This window comes from Bufo bufo, chromosome 3 (genome assembly GCF_905171765.1).
Source record: "Bufo bufo chromosome 3, aBufBuf1.1, whole genome shotgun sequence".
NCBI lineage: Eukaryota > Metazoa > Chordata > Amphibia > Anura > Bufonidae > Bufo > Bufo bufo.
Window position 1 is genome coordinate 470,418,362 of NC_053391.1, and position 24,779 is coordinate 470,443,140.

The window sequence follows — 24,779 nt, forward strand, 5'->3', positions numbered from 1 at the left end:
CTATTGTGCCTGGGTGACTGGGGCCTAAATTCTCAAAATCGTCTGTTCTATTGCTGGGTGACATGAACCCCCTTTTGACGTGAATAAACCCCTGCTGTGCCTGGGTGACAGAAGCCTAAATCTATCAAAATCCTCTGTTCTATTGCTGGGTGAATAAGAACCCCCTTTTGCCGTGAATGAACCCCTGCTGTGCCTCAGGTGACAGGGGCCTAAATCTATCAAAATCCTCTGTTCTATTGCTGGGTGACATGAACCCCCCTTTTGCCGTGAATGAACCTTTGCTGTGCCTGGGTGACAGGGGCCTAAATCTCTCAAAATCCTCTGTTCCATTGCTGGGTGACCAAGAACCCCCTTTTGACGTGAATGAACCCCTGCTGTTGCCTGGGTGACAGGGGCCTAAATCTCTCAAAATCGTCTGTTCTATTGCTGGGTGACAAGAACCCCCTTTTGCCGTGAATGAAACCCTGCTGTGCCTGGGTGACAGGGGCCTAAATCTCTCAAAATCCTCTGTTTTATTGCTGGGTGACATGAACCCCCTTTTTGCCGTGAATGAACCCTGCTGTGCCTGGGTGACATGGCCTAAATCTCTCAAAATTCTCTGTTTCTATTGCTGGGTGACATAAACCCCCTTTGCCGTGAATGAACCCCTGCTGAGCCTGGGTGACATGGGCCTAAATCTCTCAAAATCCTCTGTTCTATTACTGGGTGACATGAACCGCCTTTTGCCATGAATGAACCCCTGCTGTGCCTGGGTGACATAGGCCTAAATCTCTCAAAATCACTCGGTTCTATTGCTGGGTGACATGAACCCCCTTTTGCCTTGAATGAACCCCTATTGTGCCTGGGTGACTGGGGCCTAAATTTCTCAAAATCGTCTGTTCTATTGCTGGGTGACAAGAACCCCCCCTTTTGCTGTGAATGAACCCCCTGCTGTGCCTCGGTGACAGGGGCCTAAATCTATCCAAAATTCCTCTGTTCTATGCTGGGTGACATGACCCCCTTTTGATGTGAATGAACCCCTGCTGTGCCTGGGTGACAGGGCCTAATCTCTCAAAAATCCTCTGTTCTATTGCTGGGTGACCAAGAACCCCCTTTTGCCGTGAATGAACCCCTGCTGTGCCTGGGTGACAGGGGCCTAAATCTCTCAAAATCCTCTGGTTCTTTGCTGGGTGACTAGAACCCCCTTTTGCCGTGAATGAACCCCTGCTGTGCCTGGGTGACAGGTGGCCTAAATCTCTCAAAATCCTCTGTTCTATTGCTGGGTGACTAGAACCCCCTTTTGCCGTGAATGAACCCCTGCTGTGCCTGGGTGACAGGGGCCTAAATCTCTCAAAATCCCTCTGTTTATTGCTGGGTGACAGGAACCCCCTTTTGCCGTGAATGAACCCCCTTGCTGTGCCATGGGTGACATGGGCCTAAATCTCTCAAAATTCTCTGTTCTATTGCTGGGAGACATGAACCCCCTTTTGCCGTGAATAAACACCTGCTGTGCCTGGGTGACATGAGCCTAAATATCTCAAATCCTCTGTTCTATTGCTGGTGACATGAACCTCCTTTTGCCGTGAATAAACCCCTGCTGTGCCTGGGTGACAGGGGCCTAAATCTCTCAAAATTCCTCTGTTCATTGCTGGGTGACAAGAAACCCCCTTTTGCCCGTGAATGAACGCCTGCTGTGCCTGGGTAACATGGGCCTAAATCTCTCAAAATCCTCTGTTCTTTTGCTGGTGACATGAACCCCCTTTTGCCATGAATGAACCCCTGCTGTGCCTGGGTGACATAGGCCTAAATCTCTCAAAATCCTCTGCTCTATTGCTGGGTGACATGAACCCCTTTTTGACGTGAATGAGCCCCTGCTGTGCCTGGGTGACAGGGGCCTAAATCTCTCAAAATCCTCTGTTCTATTGCTGGGCTGGACATGAACTACCTTTTGCCGTGAATGAACCCCTGCTCTGCATTGCTGACAAGGAACTAAATTTTGTGAAAACATCTGTTACTGATTCGGAAGATGCGCGACTACAAGAGCACGCTGCTGATGGCATCCCCACCTGACAGCGGGGGGGGCACAGTGGAAGCACAAGGCGAAGGCAAAGGAGGAGGAAGAGGTCGCCAACGCAGCTGGGGCACCGCCAGCACTGAGAAGGCCGGGTTAGCATGGCCCAAATGTGGAAAAACCCTTTGTCAGCCTTGGAGGTGCTGACCTGCCCTGCAGCCAGTGTATAGTGTGAACGTGTGTTTAGCACGGCAGAGAGCATTAACCCAGGCACAGCCAATGTGGACAAGCTTTACGTTTATTAAAATGAACCAGGCATGGATCCCACAGGACTTGTCCGTACCTTGTGCAGATAGACATTTATAACAGCCTCAACCATCCATCTTTGTACTCAAGTGCACTTATTCTTTGTTTTATTTTGATATATGTCCAATATTTTGTGGGATACCCCAATTAAAAATAAAAAAGAAACACAAATCAGTGTTGGCTACCTATTCCTCCTCACCGCGCTTCCACTACACCGCCACGCTCAAGCTACACGCCACATTCCACCTATCCACTACCTCCTCAACCTCCTACTCTAGATCCAGATTGTTATTTTTAATTTTTCTGTATTTTATGTTATTTTATGTCATTTCCCTATCACATTTGTTTGCAGAACATTTGCCATGCTACTTAAGCACTTTTTGATGCCATTATAGCCCTCTAGCCCTTTCCAGAACTATTTAGAGCCATTTTAGTGCCCAAAAGTACAGGTCCCTATTGACTTCAATGGGGTTCGGGGTCAAGTTCAGGTCAAGTTCGGTCCCAAAACCCGAACTTTTTTTTCAAGTTCGGCGAACCTCGTTGAACCCGAACATCCAGGTGTCCGCTCAACTCTACCTGTGAATAAACCAGTAATATGTGGATTAGCTTTCTGAGCAGATCTCAGCGTAGTGAAGCTATAGTACATAGTTTATATGATATTTCTAGCACACAGCTCTTGGACACAGCTTTGCCCTCAGCATGTCTAGCTCTGTCAATCAAGGGGGGGAGTGCACAGAGCACAGGGGGAGTTACAAAGCAGTGCTTAAATGATTCAGTCCCACCCCCTGGTGCTGCAATTGTTCATTTGCCTATGAATAAAACACGAATATCTCTGCAGCTGTTTAGCATACAGACAAAAGAAAGGTATTATTTTAATCAGCATGATGAGCCCCACCAGTCAGTATGTCTAGTTGATCCTGGTGACAGAGCTGCTTTAAAGGAATTTTATAGGAATAGAAACAAACATGTTTGCTTTCTTTCAGACACAGTGTAATTTACCCTCCATGTTTGTTCTGCATACATAAGGACAATTAAAGGGTTTTTCTGCAGGAGGGGGGGTGGTAATAAAAAAAAAAAGCACATCACTGATCCCTCACTGTTCCAACATAGCTCCAGAACCTACTGCGCACCACTCCTGTTATGGGCTTGACACGGAGGAAATGACTTGGAATGCCTACTCAGCCAATCACTAGCCACAGCAGTGACCCACTTCAGCCGGTGATTGGCTGAAGTGTGAGAGCAGCGAGGACGGACCAGGAAGTGGAGAGCAGTGGTGACAGAGCAGCTTTTATATAGCAGCTAGCATTGGTAAGGTAATCTTTTTATTTTTAACCCTTTATGGGCCTTTTCAACTTGGTAAACTGTTTAACCCCTTAGGGACTCATGACGTAGCGGTATGTCATGTGTTGTTCCGATCACTGTCGCTCGGCCGGCGTTGATCGGAACAAGGTGCCTGCTCAAATCATTGAGCAGGCACCTCGGCTAAATGCGCAGGGGGGTCCCGTGACCCCCCCATGTCGGCGATCGCAACAAACCGCAGGTCAATTCAGACCTGCGGTTTGCTACGCTTTCTGCAGTTTCTGATCCCCACGGTCCCTGACCGCGGGGATCAGAATTTTTTATATGCCTAAATTATATATGTATCACTTCCCCTGCACCCCTGAATGATGATATGGAGGCGGGAGGTGCAGGGGGGGTGTTGAAGGCGGTGCGGGAGGCGGGCGGTGCAGCAGGCAGGATCGCGATCCCCCGCCCGCCTCCCCTTGAATAATCGTTGGTGTCTAGTGGGTATACCAGGGTGTCAGCACATTGCTGACACCCTAGTATAAACGGCTGACATCTGTGATGCGATGTCAGCCGTTTAACCCTTTCCATACCGCGGTCTGTACAGACCGCGGTATGGAAAAGCACAGGTTAACAGTCGGGAGCTCCCTCCCTCGCCCATCGGGGGGCTGCTGTGCCTTTTCAGCCCCCCGACAGGATGGGGTGACAGAGGGAGGGAGCCCCAGTCCTTACAGTTCCCCGTCTGCGCAGTTGTGGCCACAACTGAGCAGACGGGGAAGGTTCCCATGGCAACAGGACACCTTCTCAGGCATCCTGCTGTCCATGGTGCTCAACAGATCTGTGCTAAAGGCATAGATCTGTTCAGACAAAGTGTAAGTAAAATACAGTACAAAGCACTATATAGTGTACTGTAGTGTATTATACAGACATCAGACCCACTGGATCTTCAAGAACCAAGTGGGTCTGGGTAAAAAAAAAAGTAAAAAAAAGTAAAAATCAAAAAACACATTTATCACTGATTAAAAATGAAAAAAATTAAATTCCCTACACATGTTTGGTATCGCCGCGTGTTACTTTACCCGAACGGTGAACGCCATAAAAAAAAAAAAAACTATGATTAAATTAAAATTTTGCCCACCTCACTTCCCAAAAAAGGTAATAAAAGTGATAAAAAAAGTCGCATGTACGCCAAAATTGTAACAATCAAACCGTCATCTCATCCCACAAAAATCATACCCTACCCAAGATAATCGCCCAAAAACTGAAAAAACTATGGCTCTTAGACTATGGAAACACTAAAACATGATTTTTTTGGTTTCAAAAATGAAATCATTGTGTAAAACGTACATAAATAAAAAAAATATATACATATGAGGTATCGCCGCATCAGTATCGACCGGCTCTATAAAAATATCACATGAGCTAACCCCTTAGATGACCACCGTAAAAAAAGCAATTTTTTGTCATCTTACGTCACAAAAAGTGTAATAGCAAGCGATCAAAAAGTCATATGCACCCCAAAATAGTGCCAATCAAATCTCATCCCGCAAAAAATTAGACCCTACTTGAGATAATCGCCCAAAAACTGAAAAAACTATGGCTCTTAGACTATGGAGACACTAAAACTTTTTTTTGTTTTAAAAATGAAATCATTGTGTAAAATTTACATAAATAAAAAAAATTGTATACATATTAGGTATCACCGCGTCCGTGACAACCTGCTCTATAAAATTACCACATGATATAACCTGTCAGATGAATGTTGTAAATAACAAAAAAAAAAAAACGGTGGCAAAAAAGCTATTTCTTGTTACCTTGCCGCACAAAAAGTGTAATATAGAGCAACCAAAAATCATATGTACCCTAAACTAGTACCAACAAAACTGCCACCCTATCCCTTAGTTTCTAAAATGGGGTCACTTTTTTGGAGTTTCTACTCTAGGGGTGCATCAGGGGGGCTTCAAATGGGACATGGTGTCAAAAAACCAGTCCAGCAAAATCTGCCTTCCAAAAACCGTATGGCATTCCTTTCCTTCTGCGCCCTGCCGTGTGCCCGTACAGCAGTTTACGACCACATATGGGGTGTTTCTGTAAACTACAGAATCAGAGCCATAAATAATGAGTTTTTTTTGGCTGTTAACCCTTGCTTTGTAACTGAAAAAAAAATATTAAAATGGAAAATCTGCCAAAAAAGTGAAATTTTGAAATTGTATCTCTATTTTCCATTAAATCTTGTGCAACACCTAAAGGGTTAACAAAGTTTGTCAAATCAGTTTTGAATACCTTGAGGGGTGTAGTTTCTTAGATGGGTCACTTTTATGGAGTTTCTACTCTAGGGGTGCATCAGGGGGGCTTCAAATGGGACATGGTGTAAATAAACCAGTCCAGCAAAATCTGCCTTCTAAAAACCAAACGGCGCACCTTTCACTCTACGCCCCGCTGTGTGGCCGTACAGTAGTTTACGGCCACATATGGGGTGTTTCTGTAAACGGCAGAGTCAGGGCAATAAAGATACAGTCTTGTTTGGCTGTTAACCCTTGCTTTGTTAGTGAAAAAAATTGGTTAAAATGGAAAATTAGGCAAAAAAATGAAATTCTCAGATTTCATCCCCATTTGCCAATAACTCTTGTGCAACACCTAAAGAGTTAACGAAGTTTTTAAAATCAGTTTTGAATACCTTGTGGGGTGTAGTTTATAGAATGGGGTCATTTTTGGGTGGTTTCTATTATGTAAGCCTCGCGAAGTGACTTTAGAGCTGTAGTGGTCCCTAAAAATTGGGTTTTTGTAAATTTCTGAAAAATTTCAAGATTTGCTTCTAAACTTCTAAGCCTTGTAACATCCCCAAAAATTAAAATATCATTCCCAAAATAATTCAAACATGAAGTAGACATATGGGGAATGTATAGTCATCACAATTTTTGGGGGTATTACTATGTATTACAGAAGTAGAGAAACTGAAACTTAGAAATTTGCAAATTTTTCCAAATTTTTGGTAAATTAGGTATTTTTTTATGCAAAAAAAAATTTTTTTTGGACTTCATTTTACCAGTGTCATGAAGTACACTATGTGATGAAAAAAACAATCTCAGAATGGCCTGGATAAGTCAAAGCGTTTTAAAGTTATTAGCACTTAAAGTGACACTGGTCAGATTTGCAAAAAATGGCCAAGTCCTTAAGGTGAAATAGGGCTGAGTCCTTAAGGGGTTAAAGTATTTATCTTGTGCCAAACAGATCCTCTGCGTCTCTCAGATTTCAATGGATATTACTCCTACTGTAAATCCTAGACAGATGTCTATTCCCTGTGTGCCTTCTGTAGATATGTGCTATGTTCCTAAATATACCTGATATGATAAATGAACATAACCTATTTTGTGTGGTCTTAGCGGATTGCTCCCAAGTGGCTCAGCGGGATGGTTATAAAAGCCTTCCTAAGATTGTTATAGTTAAATATGAAATCTTTTTATAACCCTATCAGATCACATTGTGGAGTTGATTGATGGTAAATTAGTACTTTCCCAGAGGTTAACAATTCCCTTCGAAGTTTTACAACTGTGCTCAAGAAACAAACGTAAAGCAAATCACCATAATTATTGTGTACTCAAGATTGTTTGTCACTACTCTAATAATAGGTATTCAAAAGACTAGTTATCTGGACGCTGATTATAACTAGAGCTGGAAAATAAAATATGCAAGAAAAACAACATGTCGCTTGTTTAATCAGGTGCTAATGTAATAAGGTTCAGTGTAGCATTCAGCTGGGGAGGGAAACAAATAAATATACAGTCTCAGATTTTGTGGCAAACTTGTAAACCTGAATTTACTTATTAATTTTTATTATTATTATTATTATTATTATTATTATTATTATTATTATTTTGCACAGCTGCATGAAAGTCAATGAAAAAATATTTTATACACAGATAGTTAAAGGAATATTCTCCTTTCATAAAATGGTGTATACTTAGGATATGCCATCATTAAGAGTTCAGCTTGGGCCCTCTTTCCTCAGTGCTTTGTAGCCAGGGGCAGGAAAGACCATAGCCTTCCGGCTGCCTGAGGAAAATGGCACCCCTCCTCTTATGCCAAATTCTAGACCTAATCCTTTCCCTCCAGCCAGAGCTACAACTTGAAGATTCTGGGTGAAAAATCAGGGCCTAGTAGCTACTGCTACCTCAGCACCCCCTATAGCTACTCCCCTGGGTCAGGGTCTAATCTCTGGGACCTCCACTGATCCAGAGAATAAAAGGGAGTCAGTAGGGCTGCATCTCCTTCAATGTTTTCCCCTCATGGAAGTCCCTGGCTACCTCGATGTGCAGAAAACTGCATCACAGCTTCATTCAAGAGAATGAAGCCAGCTGTGGTTCCCTACAGAGACGATTAACACTGTGAAGTGGAAAAATGGTGAAGAGAACATAGTACTACACCAGCAGTGCATCCCCTTCATTCTCAACATCAGTGAGAGTCCCAGAGATCAGACCCTGCTCGATCATAAATTATTCTAGAAGTATGCCATAACCTTATGAGAAAAGAAAGCTTTTGGCTTTTCCTATAGTTTTATGTACCTTGCATAGAAACAGGCCAGATCATTACCAGCAGGTACAAAAGCTGAGGGACCTCATACAAGGCCCTACCTCCCCCCGTAATTAATCTTAAGTTGTAAATAATACAGATTTTGAGGAACAAGCATTTCAGAACTAGGCACTGCTTCCTCCTCATAGTGAAGGGGGAGAGGATCACTGAAGGCCTGCAGTATGGGAGCAATTTTATAATTTTCTATGGAGCTCATCTGCATTAGCATTTTGTTTTCAAAGACAACAGTTCTTTATGCTGTTTTTACAAATTTATGCATTTACAAATTAGTGTATTGGTGCACATTAGTAGAGGATTAATAGTGCAACATTCCCTAAGGTTGGATCTCCACTGTAACTTTTAGTTGTGGATCAGTCCTCCAAAATCATGGGTTACTTCAAATGTTATGCAAACTTAGCTTGTCACTGTACTTTCACACAATTTCATTCTATTTAATAGAGAAAGGTGTTAATAGCAAATTTCTAAATCACTTCATTTAAAAAATATGTATTCACCTGGAAAAAAAGTCATAGCTACTAGGGGGTCTAAATTCCACCTAATTTGCAGTCCATTGGGGGGGGGGGGGGGGGGTGTCAGAGCTAGCTGAGATCCTTATCCTGATTAAAGAACTGCTTCTACATTACTTAAGAATTCACAGGGACATCCTGCCTTTCTGTAAGTGTGAACTGTACCTCCTTATCTGTGAGCTCCAGAGCTGAAAACAAACATAGTGTGAAGTAAGGGAAAGGACAAGCCCCTGCTTGTGAGAGAAATGCACCTAGCTGGACAGATGAAGAGGGGAAAAATTAGGCTGAGAAAGACATTAAGCCCCAAAAATACCTATTCCTTAAGAGTTATGATTGTGCAAAAAAGCACAGTCACTATCGAAACAATTAAAAAAAAAACTCAGTTAGGCTTTAATGTTTCCCTACAGGTGCAAAACAATTAGTTACCGTTGACTTTTCTGCCAACAAAAACTCTAAACTCTAATGTCACAAAAAGAATGTTATAACTTGCAATTTTATTGTAAACAATTGATAAAATTTTGCCTATTTTATAGAGAATATTCTTAACTGCATTTTGGCTAGTGCTGGGTAACGTTCTTGAGGATGCAGACAGAGACACATATACTTTGGACTACCGCTCTCATATGAGGAGATGAAGATGACTGGATGCCCCTTATCAGTCTTTTTCATGGGTAGATGAAAGGGTAAATGATCACAATTGTGAATGCCCATTCCTGATCACTGCCCCACGTAAAGGTACCCAGAGATAAGCTGAAAGATGAGCAAATGCTAGTTTCTTGGCTGAACACTAGAGTTGAGCGAACCTCCCTCCCCAGTATTAAAATCATTGGTGGACAGTGCGGCCCCCCACCCCCCCTATTAAAATTATTGGTGGTTAGTGCGGCCCCCCCTCCTATTAAAATCATTGGTGTCCAGTGCGGCCTCCCCTCTCCCCCCCTAATTAAAATCATTGGTTAACAACCCCCCGATCGGAGTCCCAGTTTAATCCCTGGGGCTCCGATTGGTTACCATGGCAGCCAGGACGCTACTGCAGTCCTGGCTGCCATGGTTACTTAGCACTTTTAGCAGCATTATACCTACGTGCGCTGTCTGTGGCTGGCCGGGCGCTCCTCCTACTGGTAAGTGACAGGTCTGTGCTATAAGCAATGCGCCGCACAGACCTTTCACTTACCAGTAGGAGGAGCGCCGGCCGGCTGTTAACCATTGATTTTAATTGGGGGGGGGGTAGAGGGGAGGCCAAACTAGCCACCAATGATTTTAATAGGGGGTGGGGGGGCCGCACTAGCCACCAATGATTTTAATAGGGAGGGGGGGCCGCACTGGCCACCAATGATTTTAATACTGGGGAGGGAGGGAGGGAGGAGGGGCCGCACTGGCCACCAATGATTTTAATACTGAGGAGGGAGGGGGGTCTGGCCCCCTGCTGCCTGGAAGCACCTGATCTCTTACAGGGGGCTGTGATCCGCACAATTAACCCCTCAGATGCCGCACCTGAGGGGTTAATTGTGCGGATCACAGCCCCCTGTAAGAGATCAGGTGCTGCCAGACAGCAGGGGGCCGTTATGTCCACAGTTCTCAGTATATTCTAACTTGAAGCGTCCCCATCACTATGGGAACGCCTCTGTGTTAGAATATACTGGCGGATCTGAGTTTTCACGATGGTATATTCTAACATAGAGGCGTTCCCATGGTGATGGGGACGCTTCAAGTTAAAATATACCATCGGATTGGAGAAAACTCTGATCCGATGGTATTGTAAAATTACCCGAAAACCAAACCCGAACTTTTACTGAAATGTTCGGGTTCGGGTGCTGAACACCGCAAAGTTCGGTACTCACCCGAACTCTACAGTTCGGGTTCGCTCAACCCTACTGAACACATCTCTTATCTGCATATAAAAATGATTGCTAGCAGCACAATGAGCCGTTTATAACAGGGCAGGTGGTGCTGAATAAAATGCAAATGAGCGGACCCAAAAACGATGGAAATAGTATATGTTCGTTCATGTGTGTAAAAGTTCCTTAAACAAGTGCTGTTTGGTTTGCTATGTTGATTGCTGCTCATTTCCCTCGTTGTCCCTGTGAAAGGACCCTTAAATAATGTATTATATCTCTTAAATTATAAAAATGAGTTTCTGTCTGTATGTCCCGACATCTGTCTGTTCTTTATGCGCGACCAAACGACTGGAGTGATCTTGACCAAATTTGGCACACAGGTACATCAGGTGTCCGGGAAGGTTTTAGACTGGGTCTCAGCTCTCTAGGACGTACCGTTCCTAAGATATTCCCAAAATATGACCTGCATTAGCCAATACAAGCCTGCAAGTCTTTTTCTTCATATCCCGACTGCCATACACATGGTCACATGTCCCTTATCAACCAATAGAAGCTCGCAGGTTCTTAGTTTCCACATACACACAGTTTTACTCCAGGTTTCCATAACAACCCAGCCATTTTTCTTCACTGCTGTAGGTCAGCTTTAGGCTAGGGCTACACGACGACATGTGTCGCTCGACAATAAGTCGCACGACACATAGGGCACAACTATACTGCTACATGTCGCAGCATTTTGCATGTTGCAGTGCGACACCATAGCCTATCATTATAAAAATTGTTGAGACAAAATGTCGTGCTACACGTCATCGTGTAGCCCTAGCATTAAAGGGGCAGCGTGCTGTGGAGATCACTGTGGGGCAGGCACTATGGAGGTCACTGTTAAAGAGGCGGGCACTGTGGAGGTCACTGCTAAAGGGGCGGGTGCTGTGGAGGTCACTGTTAAAGAGGCAGGCACTGTGGAGGTCACTGTTAAAGAGGCAGGCACTGTGGAGGTCACTGTTAGAGAGGCGGGCGCTGTGGATGTCACTGTTAAAGGGGTGGGCACCGATGAAGTCACTGTTAAAGGGGCGAGCACTGTGGAGGTCACTGTTAAAGAGGCGGCACTGTGGAAGGCACTGTTAAAGGGACAGGCAATGTGGAGGTCACTGTTAAAGGGGCGGGCATTGTGGAGGTCACTGCTAAAGAGGCAAGCACTGTTGAGGTCACTGTTAAAGGGATTGGCACTGTGGAGGTCACTGTTAAACGGGCGGGCGCTGTGGAGGTAACTGTTAAAGATGCGTGCACTGTGGAGGTCATTGTTAAAGGAGCAGGCACTGCGGATGTCACTGTTAAAGAACGGGTGCTGTAGAGGTCACTGTTAAAAAGGCAGGCACTGTGGAGGTCACTGTTAAAGGGGTGGGCACTGTGAAGGTCACTGTTAAAAGGGCTGGCGCTGTGGAGTTCACTGTTAAATTGGTCGGCACTGTGGAGGTCACTGTTAAAGGGGAGGGCACTATGGAGGTCACTGTTAAAGGGGCGGGTGCTGTGGAGGTCACTGTTAAAGAGGCGGACATTGTGGAAGTCACTGTTAAGGGGGCAGAAGCCACTATTAAAGGGGCAACTACTGTGGAGGTCACTGTTAAGGGGACGGGCCCCTGAGGAGGTCACTGTCAAGGGAGTAGAGGGCTGTGAAACTTACTGTTAAAAGGGTGGGATGCTGTGAAGGTCAAAGTTAAGGAGATGGGCTGCTGTGGAGGTCCCATTTTAAAGTGGTGGGGCACTGTGGGGGGGGGGGTCAGTGTAAAGGGGTGGGGGACTGTGGAGTTCACTGTTAAAGGGGCAGGGTGCTGTAGAGGTCATGTGTATCACAGGAGCCAACTACCTAAAATATAACTTTTAATATAAATGTTTAAAAAAATTACACATGGGTCCCTCACATGGGGACTAATAAACATACAGCACTTACAAACAGACACAGGAGGCCAGTTGGAAGTGACAGACAGGGTTGCTGATCGTGATGGTACACCCAAAAGACAAACCATCCGGGTCCCTAGTGTGTCCCTATGGTGTCCCTGGCCTTGTCTCAGCCCAGAGATGCACCCTGATGGTGGGAACACTCCGTCCCCGTGCCTAGCCTGTCTGTCCTTAGAAGGCCCTTGTAGCAATAGGACCCATATGGATGTCCGGGTCATGCATCAACGATAATTAGAAAATACGAGCAGGAGTGACGGTTACTCCACAGCAGTCAACGATAAAGATAGTCACACCGGTGTAAATACTTTACCAACCATGTTAGATAGTGCTAAATCAAATCAAGGGAAGATAGTCCAGCATAATATCTGAATCCCATAATAATACTACAATGTTTACAGCACCAAGGGGATGATATCCATATGCCATAAACAATGAAACAGTATATCAAGATAGATATCACTCTACCAACATCATGAAGTATTACACACAGTAAAAAGTCTCGGTCTCGACGCGTTTCCCCTTCACCAGAAGGTTCATGAGGAGACTATATAAAGCGATATAGAGAAAAATATAGGTTGCTGCTATAATGAAGCGGCTACATGGCAACTTTTCAAAAAGATAAAGATAAAAGAAAAGAACCAAAATTGCTGGATCACCCCGAGGCGGTGTTCCACTGTTGTAGACCAATACGATAGTACAGGAAGGGACAGGGTAATAAAGATGAAAAATCATATATAAACTGTACTTATCCAGTCCTGAGGTCTCTCCATATAGTGGTCCGCAGTCAGGGGTACTCCAGGGGGCTGAAAAAATGATGCTCCAATTTGCAGGTCCACACACTGACTACTTATATCCACCAGGTGGGGGTGGTCCCCCATGGTCCTGCACCAATCACCCTACCCCTATTACACCATGTGACCTAACATGCAGGTGAACCAGGCTAAGTGCAGGTATTGCCACTGTATTGTTAATAAAGTATTCATAGGAACACCGAATGTAGGATATAAAGCGATACAGAGATCTAAATAGGGCTCTCCTACCTACTTCCCCTAGTAACTTGTATGTTCCCAGGTCGTTGTTGGAAACGCACACCGAGGTTTCCAAAGAATGGCCGTGCGTTCCACCTGCGGCATCAATCACCGCCCGCCTGCGTCATCAATACACTGCAGGCCCAGGTTCATGCGTTCCATAGAGGCTCATGGGGGCGTGGCTATGCGTCATCCACCGTCCCGAACAGCGCAACTACAGCCCCAATTCGCCGGCCATGTTATGTTTACTCCTATCAGAAGGATCAGATAGGAGTACTACACCTTACTATAAGGATAAGGAATCCCATAGAGGATCCGAAGGAAAATATATGGGAACCATATGCAGGCCAAAGTGAAATATATTAAGATGACAGGTCCAGGTAGAGGAGTAGTGGCAAGAATAAAGGGTCACATTTAGGCAGAGAGGGGCCTATGAACAAATGTCCGGCTAAAATAAGTCATGTGTGGAATCGCATGCAATTTGCAAATGAAGTATAATTTATAAGGTTAATTTTGAATTTTTTATATATAAATAGATACATAAGATAGATGATATAAGGGCACGTACTGATATATAAAGGTCCTACAGATCAGATGTTAAACACTTCACGTGTCGATAGGCTTTTAATCATTTGTCAAAAGAGGATGAAGAAGCCGGGTAGACCGAGACGGGAATCACCAGAAACCGAAAATCACAGAAAGCAAGTAAAGGTAAGTTGTCATTCAACCCGCTGGAGATTGCTACTTGGAACCGGAAGATCCACTCAGACTCCTTCTGGAGGATCCTGCGGTCCCAGTCGCCCTTCCTGGGTGAGGGTCTGACCAATTCCAATGCGGAAAAAGCGAAGTAATCTCGGATCTCCGTGATGCGCTTCCCACATATGATTCGCAAGAGGGGTGTCTTTTTTATTTCTAATATCATTAAGATGCTCAAGAATGCGCTTCCGAAATTCTCTGAAAGTTTTGCCCACATAATCCTTGGGCATGCGCATTGAGCCAGGTAGACAACCCCCCCCGCTCCGGCAGTTGATAAAATCGCGAATTCATATGTTTTCCCCGTGACCGAGCATACGTTCATTTTGGTGTTCTTGATATTTTTACTTGCCAGACAAGATCCACAGCGAAAGGTACCAAGTGGTTTCCGATCCAGCCAAGTTCCCTTGGGGACAGGCCCCAGATAATGGCTATGCACCAGTCTATCGCGGAGGCATCTGCCTCTCCTGAACGTGATGCTGGGGCGGGGGGGAAGTCTATCCGATACATCGGGGTCCATTAGAAGAATAGGCCAGTACTTGGTAATGATATCCCTAACCTCCTGACTCATGGTGTCGAATGTAGAAATAATTCTAATGACCTCAATCATTCCCCTCTGACCTGTCTGGGTATCAGAAGGGTGTTGCGCTCACAGAGAGATGCACTCTGAAAGGCCGTCCTAAGAATATGTTGTGGGTAGCCCCTCGTGGAAAATCTGTTTTTGTAGTTTTTTGGATTCATGAAAAAACTCTCACGGTCTGAGCAGTTCCTTCTCATCCGCAAATACTGTCCGCGGGGGATACCCTTCTTGAGATTTACTGGGTGATGACTGGTCCCAATGTAAAAGGCTATTGGTGGCCGTGGATTTCCTGAACGTGGAGGTGACAAGACCGTCCCTGGTTTTAGTAACCCTTACATCGATAAATGTCAACGATTCTGTGTGAAACTCAGATGTAAAAGATAGTCCCAGGTCGTTGACATTCAGGGCCTTTGATGAAAAGGTTGATTTCGTCCGAGCTTACCGCTCCAGATGATGAAAACATCGTCGATGTACCTGGCCCAGAAGCCGATCTTGTCACCCACCCAGGTAGTATGTCAGGAAAGACCACTTGGTCCTCCCACCAGCCCAGGAGGAGATTCGCATAGGTTGGGGCACAGGGACTGCCCATCGCGGTCTCCCCTGAGCTGGTGGAAGAACTGCCCATCAAACAGAAAAAAATTGTGTGAGCACAAATTCAAGAAGGGTTATCACAAAGGAATTGTGTCTCTTGTGGCTCACTGCCCTTGTTTTTAAGGTAGGCAGATGTAGCCATAAGACCCTTCTCATGGGGAATCGAACTATACAGCGATTCCACATCAACACTACCAAGAGACCACGATGGATCAATGTTCAGTGCTTCTATTTTGCGCAGAAAATCCATTGTGTCTCTTGTGTAGGATGGAAGGGAAGGACACAAAGCTCTTGAGTACACTATCCATGTATATACCACTGTTCTGAATATAGAGCCACCCCTGATACAATGGGGCGGCCTTTTGAGGGGGGACGTTCCCTTGTGGATTTTTGGTAACCATAGAATGTTGCTGTCTGGGGTTTTGTGGGGAGGTAAGGAAACGATATTCGGCATCACTGATCACTTGGCTTGTTTGACCATCCTTGAGTATAAATGTCAGTCTCTTAAAAAAGATTCCGTGGGATCAGAGGGTAATATCCGGGTAACAATTCTTGTCATTCCAGCAATTGTTTACACATATATTTTATATTGCAATGCCCCATCACTACCAGATTTCCCCCTTTATCTGCCGGTTTTTACTATAATTGTGGCATCTTTTTCAAGATTTTCGCAATGCCGTCCGCTCTCCCCAGACAGATTATGAAAGTAAGGTTTCTTCAGAGGTAGTCTACTGATTTTCATTCGGTGGTCATCTGTAGAAAAAATCGCAATATGGTCATAATTCATGGGTGGAGGTAATCTTTTACTTTTAGGACGGAGATCTGTAAATGGCCCATGGCCGGGGGTACGTGAACCCTCTTCCTGGAGATCACAGAGTGTTCTGAAATCTACAAACTCGCTCTCCTGCAAGCCCAATTGTTCACAAGTCCTGCGATTGTTGTTTTTCATAATTTATGCCACTTTCAGTTTTCTAGTGAATAAATGAAGATCCTTAGTCCAGGTGAAAGGGTCAAACCTCGTAGTGGTACAAAGGAAAGCCCACCCGCCGAAGTAAGGATTCTTCTGCTGCACTGAAGACTCGAGGGGATAGATTTACAATCTGTAACTGGTCGTGGGTACCGGGGCAAGGACGTAGAGGACACTGTTATGGGGAATACTGTCGATATCTTTTAATGACACACAGAAACATTAAATGAAATAGATGAAATATACCCATGCAAAGTCGGGGTCCTTCTGCTAGTAATATATAATATAATGATGCTGTATTAATGCAAGAATACTCTTCAGACATTTTCGTTCTCACAGGTAGGAGCTTTTTGCGAAGAAGTCTTTGTTTTAGGCTACTTTCACACTAGCTGCATGGACCTCCGCTGGCTGTTTTCGTCGGGTGAACAGCCTGTTGGATCCGTCCTGCCGTTAGTGACCGTGTGCCCCCGGACTGCCGCTCAGCACCATTGACTATAATGGAGGACAGTGTGAGTTCCGGCCGAAGCCACGGCAGCGGCATGGCGAGAAGCTGCCGGAATAAATGTCGGACATGTCGTAGTTTATTCGGCAGCCTCTCGCCGTGCACTGCTGTGCCTCTGCCGGCAACTCCGCCCCCACTCCCATTATAGTCAATGGGGACGGAGCGGCAGTTCGGGGGCACACAGTCACTAGCGGCAGGACGGATCCGACAGGCTGTTCACCGGAGGTCCGTGCCGCTAGTGTGAAAGTATTCTTAACTGTTACTTTATTGTGGTCCTAACGTGACATATAAAGTCTAGAAGTGTTTGGAAAGTGATGCATATGGGAGATTTATCAAAACAGTTGTAAAAGAAAACTGGCTTAGTTGCCCAAAGGAGCTCAGAGAATCTTATTGTTGCTATGGGCAACTAAGCCAGTTCTATTTTATACCTGTTCTGAAAAATCTCCCCCATAGGGGTGTAACTTCCAGGCTTCAGATAGCCATTGCATAGTTGCCAAGTGTCCCCGAATTTGCAGGGAGGGTCCCTTATTTTCTCTGTACGGGAGAGACAAGCTGTCAAAACTCTCAAGCAAAATAGGTGCATCACCATCAAAACCAGCTGACAAGGGAGGGGCCGTGGTCGTTATGGATACTGATAAGTATATGAAAGAAGTCATGAGACAATTACAGGATATTGAGGTATATGAGACACTGAAGGGTGATCCCAAATGGGAGATTATGCGTGACATAGAAGTGATTCTGGACAGGGCCTTGCAAGGTGATAAAATTGATGATGATCGGTATGATTATCTAAAAGTGAGTTGTCCGGTCACTCCTATGCTATACATACTCCCAAAAATACATAAACGGTTAGAGGATCCACCTGGCCGACCTATTGTGTCGGGCAGGGGATCAGTGTTCAACCCCTTTCGGTGTTCTTGTTAAGCTACTTCAGTCTAATGCGACCGCGGCTCCTTCCTACAACAAAGATACGGGAACATTTTCTCACTAAGTTACGTCAGTTACAGTTACCTGCTCAGTTTTTGCTCGTTAGTTTTGATATTGTCTCTCTTTATACATCTATAGATCATACTTATGGATTAAATGTCGTTGATGTGGCCCTGGCCGGCACGGGGACTCTCCCCAGGGGCTGGCCGATTTGTCCTTCACCTTTTGGAGGTGGTCCTGAAGAGTAGTTACTTCCTCTTTGGGGACACTTCTATTCGCAGAAGCGGGGTGTGGCCATGGGGTCCAATGGGGCCCCAACCTACGCTAACATCTTCATGGGCCGAGGTGGAGGACAGGTTGGTCTATCAATCCAATTTTATTGGGTGGGTCCTGTGCTGGTGGCGCTACTTCAATGACATTTTTATGGTCTGGAGTGGCACTACAGATGAACTGGACAGTTTTCATGCCCATTTAAATATGGGCGTTCCTGGTCTGCAGTTCACTGATACAGTATCAGAGAAGGAACTCCAATTCCTTGATGTATTGGTTCATGTGGTTGATGGGGAGATCAGGACTGATCTTTATCAGAAGCCTACGGACAGGACAACTTACTTATACATGACAGCTATCATCCTCGGCGCATGGTGGACTCCTTACCATGGAGCCAACTTCTGCGCGTGAGAAGAATTGTCTCAGACGACAATGACTCTCTAAAAGGACTGATGAGATGTGTAGCAAATTTTTAGAAAGAGGTTACCCTAGGAAACTTCTGAGGAGAACACTGGAGAAGGTTATGTTAATTGATAGGAAGTCCCACGCTCGACCGATCGTCTCGCAACGAAACAGGGAGAGAATTCCTTTTGTATCTGTATATGGACAGGATAGTGGAGATATTGCCATAATTTTGAGGAAGGATTGGCATATTTTGCAGAAGGGATTGCCTGAGATTAAAGAATTTGAGGTTCCTCCAATGATGGCATACAAAAGAAATATTAATCTACGTGATAAATTGGTTAAGACGGCTGTTGGAGAGCCACGTGAGAGTGGACAAATGTATTTGGGCCCCTAGGAAGAACGGTAATTTTCCATGTCTGTCTGTTGCAATTGCAGCAGTATCATGAAAGGGGATACTAAAGAAATAAAAGTGGGGCACTCTCTAAAAGTAAAGGGATCTTTAATAAACGTGAAATACAATAAATTGACAATATAATATACAATAAAATTCAATAATAATTAAAACAGCAGAGGATAAATCGTTAATAGCAGTGGTGAGAGTTCAGCTGTGAATAAACCTAAAATGATAAGATCAACATAAATATAGATCCCAATAAATAATTATTTTAAAACAATAAATTCGAATATTTAAAAATAATCTGAAAAATATTCGAATAAATAATCGTAAGAATCTTGTTTTCCACTGGTAGTAAGTAAATGCGTTTTCCACATACGAAATATAAATGGATAAATAAATAATCTTTTGTGTCCGATGATGATGAACTTATGACCATTCTCTTGTACACATAAATAAATAGTCAGTGCGAAATTTTCGTGAGTTGCTGACTGCCGAATATTGTAATCGATTTGCGGCCAGTCTTTTAATACACGTGAATATTTCGTATGTGGAAAACGCATTTACTTACCACCAGTGGAAAACAAGATTCTTACGATTATTTATTCGAATATTTTTCCGATTATTTTTAAATATTCGAATTTATTGTTTTAAAATAATTATCTTTTGGGATCTATATTTATGTTGATCTTATCATTTTTAGGTTTTATTCACCGCTGAACTCTCACCACTGCTATTAACGATTTATCCTCTGCTGTTTTAATTATTATTGAATTTTATTGTATATTATATTGTCCAATTTATTGTATTTCACGTTTATTAAAGATCCCTTTACTTTTAGAGAGTGGCCCCCTTTTATTTTTTTATTATATTACTCTCATCAGACTGGGTGTTGTCTGTTAGTGGGCAGCACCTCTGTTGGATCTCCACCTCACTCGAGTGCGACATTATTTCATATTCATGAAAGGGGATACGTTTTCGCATCCATATAGTGGCAAAAAATTCTGAATTAATGGATTTTCACTTGTAGATCGAAATATGTTCTGTACATGATCCAATGTCCCTGTAGTCTCATATACGTGGGCGGGAGACCACGATGGAGATCAGGGAATGGATCATTAAGCACAAGAGCACAATTAGGAAGATGATGCTGGACAAACCAGTGGCGAGGCATTTCGTCGAGTGGACACTCTATTAATCAACTTCGGTTCCGGGCAATAGACGCAGTGGGGACACTCACAAGAGGGGGTGATAAAGACAAAATATTGAGGAAAAAAGAACTTAAATGGATATATACTCTAAGATCAATGCAGCCTTATTGACTCAATTTGGATTTCAATGTTGCAGGGATCGATTAGAGTACTCCTCTTTATACACATGTATAGATTTTATACGATTTTATATGTACATGTAACAAATGATTTTAATGTGTATTACTGTAATTGCCCCCTGAGATTCACATTGTGTTGGTTTTCACTTACTGTACTCTATGACATTTTTTGAATCTATGGCAGCTGATCGCACCATAGTGTACCACAAGGGTCGCTCCAGCTGTTATTACTATATGGATTGTGCGTTCTTTTTCCCTCTCCCTTTTTTATTTTTTCTCTTTTTTTGAGGGATCTGATTGCACTTAGTAACTAGCGAGTGTGAGTCCTTGGCAACATGATGCGGCGTGATGTCAGGCGAGTGGGAGGAATGAGCTATTCGCAACACATAGGTCAGGTGACCATGTTGACGGTCTGGTGATGCGGAGGTATGAACATGTGATTGCGAACGAGATCTCGCTGATGCTAGACACGCGCGCGATGTTAACATGTACACACAGGACGCTTTGCAGTCAGGCATGCACAGTAGCACTTGATGGACGCCAACATGCAGCTGGAATGTATTGCGACATGATTACTCCTTGGAGGTAAGAACTCAGGTGCGATCATCTACTATGCAAAGCATAGCACTGGGATTTCTGCCCAATGGGATGTCTGTGTTTGGGGGATGGGGTATCTGCCCACACACTGATGATTGGAGTGGATTGTTGGGGGCGGTATAAGTGTTTTACTATTTATATGTGAAATCAATGGTTGTACATTGTATGCTTGACAAAGGCTGAGGACAGCCAAAACGTTGCATTATCTGTTTGCACATATGCTTTGATATACCACAATAACGGAGATCGTTGGAGATGCTGCTGTAACATCTTTTTCTTCAATTATTTTCAGAGGCAGTCCTAGCAAATTCGGACTGTCTCAGGTTGAAAATGGCTGGGTGTTGACGATAATCCTGCCTATAAATGGATGTTTCTGGTGGAGTCAGGTGTTCCTTTGGGCGGGGGTTTTGTATGCCCCAATATTGCCAACCTAAAACCTTTGTAAGTATGCTATTGGCTGTAGAGGGATTTGCATTCAAGAATGAAAAATAATCCTTACACTATATCAGTCTGTCCAAACAATATAGAGCCTGTGAAAATGGATGGACTGTATAAAATGTCTGCAATTCCTGTACAGTTCGTGATTAAATCCTTCTACCCTTCAGTCACCTATTTGACTCCTATATTTCATATCCCTTGTGGTGATGTGTAGGGGCTAAAATATGAACTGGTGCCCCTGTCCAAAATGCTTCAGGCCCTGACTGGAAGTCATTAAACGAGGGTAATACATCCTTTTTTCTTCTATTTTTCTGGGCAGCTATTCAACGTTGCTTCATTAGTGTAGAGTTATGATTAGAGAGTGAGAATTACTGTAGCTGCACTGCATACTATGCATCAGAGGTTCCTCATGCTTTACACTGCAGCTTTGACCTCCCGTACAGCAAATCCCTAGTTCTTTTGTTTGCATGTATAACGAGGCAGAATGATTATAAACCATAAGAAGAAACCATTAATGGGAAAAAATTGGTTTTCAGGCCATTGGCAGACATAGGAAATTAATCTGAGTCCAGCATCATGGAGAAGCTGCTTATTACAGAGAGTGACTAGTGGCCTACCCCCCATCCGTCCCTTAATGCTTACGTGAAGAGCACTACTATGTTATACTGATCCTATTTATTAAAAAAGCAGTGCCATTACAGTAGAGCAGGCAATGCGCCTGGAATCACGTAGACACTTTATGGCTAGTACAGCCAGAGCTCGCAGTTTTCTAATAGGCCAGTAATCAAGTAATGTAATGATTTCATTCCATAACGAGAATATTTGTTCTTTCCCACAGAGAAAGTGCCGCTCAGTAGCAGCGGTGATAGTAACTCGCACATAAATTATTTCTTACCTGGTTTCTGCTACCCATTAGTTGTGACAAAGTGGCTAATTAGAAATTAAAGGTCATCATTAATAATAGAATAGATTGATTATATGAGACTCCAACAGTTTATCTGTATGTATGAACTGCAGCCAAATAATCAGAAATATAAGAATGCAATACAGAAGTAGCTGAGCTGAGTTGGTCATTAATGTAAGTCATCATATGGTTTTCTAAAGTGCAGTTAAAGGGGATGTCCACCTTTTTTTCAGATCCCACATGGTGCTGATCATACCTACCTGGTCCCTAATGCAGGTTTCAGCTCCATTGCTCCACCGCCAGCACTGCAGTTCCTGGGTGCAGTCGCATCAACATCCTGTTGATAAGGGCACTAGACCGCTGCAGCCAATCACAGGCTACAGTGGTCACATGTCACTCCTCACTGCTGTGGCCAGTGATTGGCTGTAGTGGTCATGTGCACCCCATCAACAGGATGTTGATACGGGCACACTCGTGAGCAGCTAAGCCAGCGGTGGAGCGGCGGAGCTGGAACCTAGCAGCGGGGACCATGCAAGTATTATCACCACCGTGGGTCCAGCCACTCTGTCGGGCCTGAAACAAGTTGGCCAAGGCCTTTAAATCTTTTGATGTACCAGACATTAGTGAGATAAACTGTTACATAACAGATTTATTTCTACAATTTACATTGGATCAGATTATACAGCTTTTTCTTTTTCTCAAATTATTTTAAAAAAATCACTAGAAATTGGTTCTCATGGACCCTATTGTAAAAAGCTATACTTTGACCCTCCACTATAATTGACTTCATACTATCTATTGTGGCTGGTTGAGCTATTTAATATGGATGGGTGGACCCAGGACCTGCTGTAAATGGTACCCCCAGTCCTATAACTATGACACTATGGTAAAAGGGGTTGTGCAAAATAATGAAAAAAAATGGTGAAAGACAGGAAGGTGTTAAAATAACAAAATAAGGTTAAACTTACTGTTTACACCTCCTCTGCTCCAGTTAGGGCGGCCACTGGCTTCACCCCAGAAATCCAGACCTCACCGACCACGCCCCCAAACAGATAAACCACACCCCTGCTCCATGAAACCACACCCCTACCAGCCAGAAAAAAACTAATGGAAGAAGAGGGTAAGGTAAGCTGGGGGCAGCCTGGGTGCTTCTCTCCCCCTCAGTCAGCCACAGGGAGCCATGTCTGCGGGCTCTAGTGACTGACTGAGACTGAGAGAAGCCTCAGTCAGTTGCTGCAGCTTACGCTCACACAGCACAATGCTACAGAAATGGTGGACATCCCTGTGTGCGCCGGACGGCGGACAGGGAGCCAGAAAACCGGGACTGTCCGGCCCTACAACCAGATGTCTGGCCACCCTAGCTCCAGTGGCAGCACACCGGTCCTCCCAGCTGGGCTTTCTTTACAAGGCTACAGCGGTCACGTGTGGCATACAGACATGTCCATCGCTTCATCCAAGAGGGTGACAATATAGCAACAGAGGCGGGAAGGATCAGAGCGCGGGGCTGGGACAGAGAGGATATAAAACTGATGAGTATAATATATTTTATTACTTTCATAGCATTCCTGCCTTTCACCAGTTTCTTTTATTAACTCTAACTCGGACCTCTTTTATCACCAACAGTTTTTAGTCTTAATATCATTCAGCCTCGGGGACTTAGATTAAAGAGGACCTGTCACCTCCTCAGACATGTCTGTTTTAGTGACTACATGCATTCCTCGTGCTATAACAGTTCTGAACCATCTATTCTTATGACTCTATGTTGTGCTATTCCTTTATTATACTTACATTGCCAGCAGTCTGCAATAAAGGTCCATCTGGCTGTCACCAGTTGGGGGTGTGTCCCTGCAAAGTCTGATACTGACAGCAGTGATTGGACAGTGTCAGACTGTGCAGGGACACACCCCTCAACTGCTAACACCCAGCTGGACCTTCACTGAAAACTGTTACAAATCATTCACAAACGTTTAGCATAAATAATAAAGGAACAGCACAATATAGACAATCTCTATTAAATAAAAAAACAAATTGCTTAAGGAATACTTTGTTGTGGTATACTGTTGCATTAAAATGTATAGACAACTATATTTTTCAGTACATTGAAAATAAATGTTTTCAAAGTGAACCGTATAATGACCCACTTAGGGTGTAACTCTGACCCATAGAATTCTTAGGCCTCTTTCACACGGGCGTCATGTTTTTTGCCCGGATAAGATGCAGGTGCGTTGCGGGAAAATGCGTGATTTTTCCGACGAGTGCAAAACATTGTAATACATTTTGTACCATTTTGCACGTGCGTGAGAAAAATCGGCATGTTTGGTACCCAAACCCGAACTTCTTCACATAAGTTGGGGTTTGGGTTAGGTGTTCTGTAGATTGTATTATTTTCCCTTATAACATGGTTATAAGGGAAAATAATAGCCTTCTTAATACAGAATGCAAGTACAATAGGGCTGGAGGGGTTAAAAAAAAAAAATAATAATTTTTAACTCACCTTAATCCACTTGATCGCGCAGCTGGCATCTCTTCTGTCTTCATCTTTGCTGTGCACAGGAAAAGGACCTTTGATGACGTCACTGTGCTGATCACATGGTCCAATCACATGGTGCATCACCATGGTGAGGGACCA

General features: G+C 44.0%; 1 protein-coding gene and 1 long non-coding RNA gene across 2 annotated transcripts in view; one reads left to right on the forward strand and one right to left on the reverse strand.

Annotated features, from left to right (window-relative positions):
- The window catches only part of FAM155A (family with sequence similarity 155 member A), a 686,348-nt gene that overhangs the window by 87,390 nt on the left and 574,179 nt on the right, over window positions 1–24,779 (forward strand). The window lies entirely within an intron of this gene.
- On the reverse strand, window positions 1,938–18,387 carry LOC120995803. Its single transcript, XR_005777673.1, has 3 exons — window positions 18,253–18,387; window positions 13,505–13,507; window positions 1,938–1,949 (listed from the first exon to the last, which is right to left on the reverse strand). It is a non-coding gene; the product is annotated as an uncharacterized LOC120995803 (long non-coding RNA).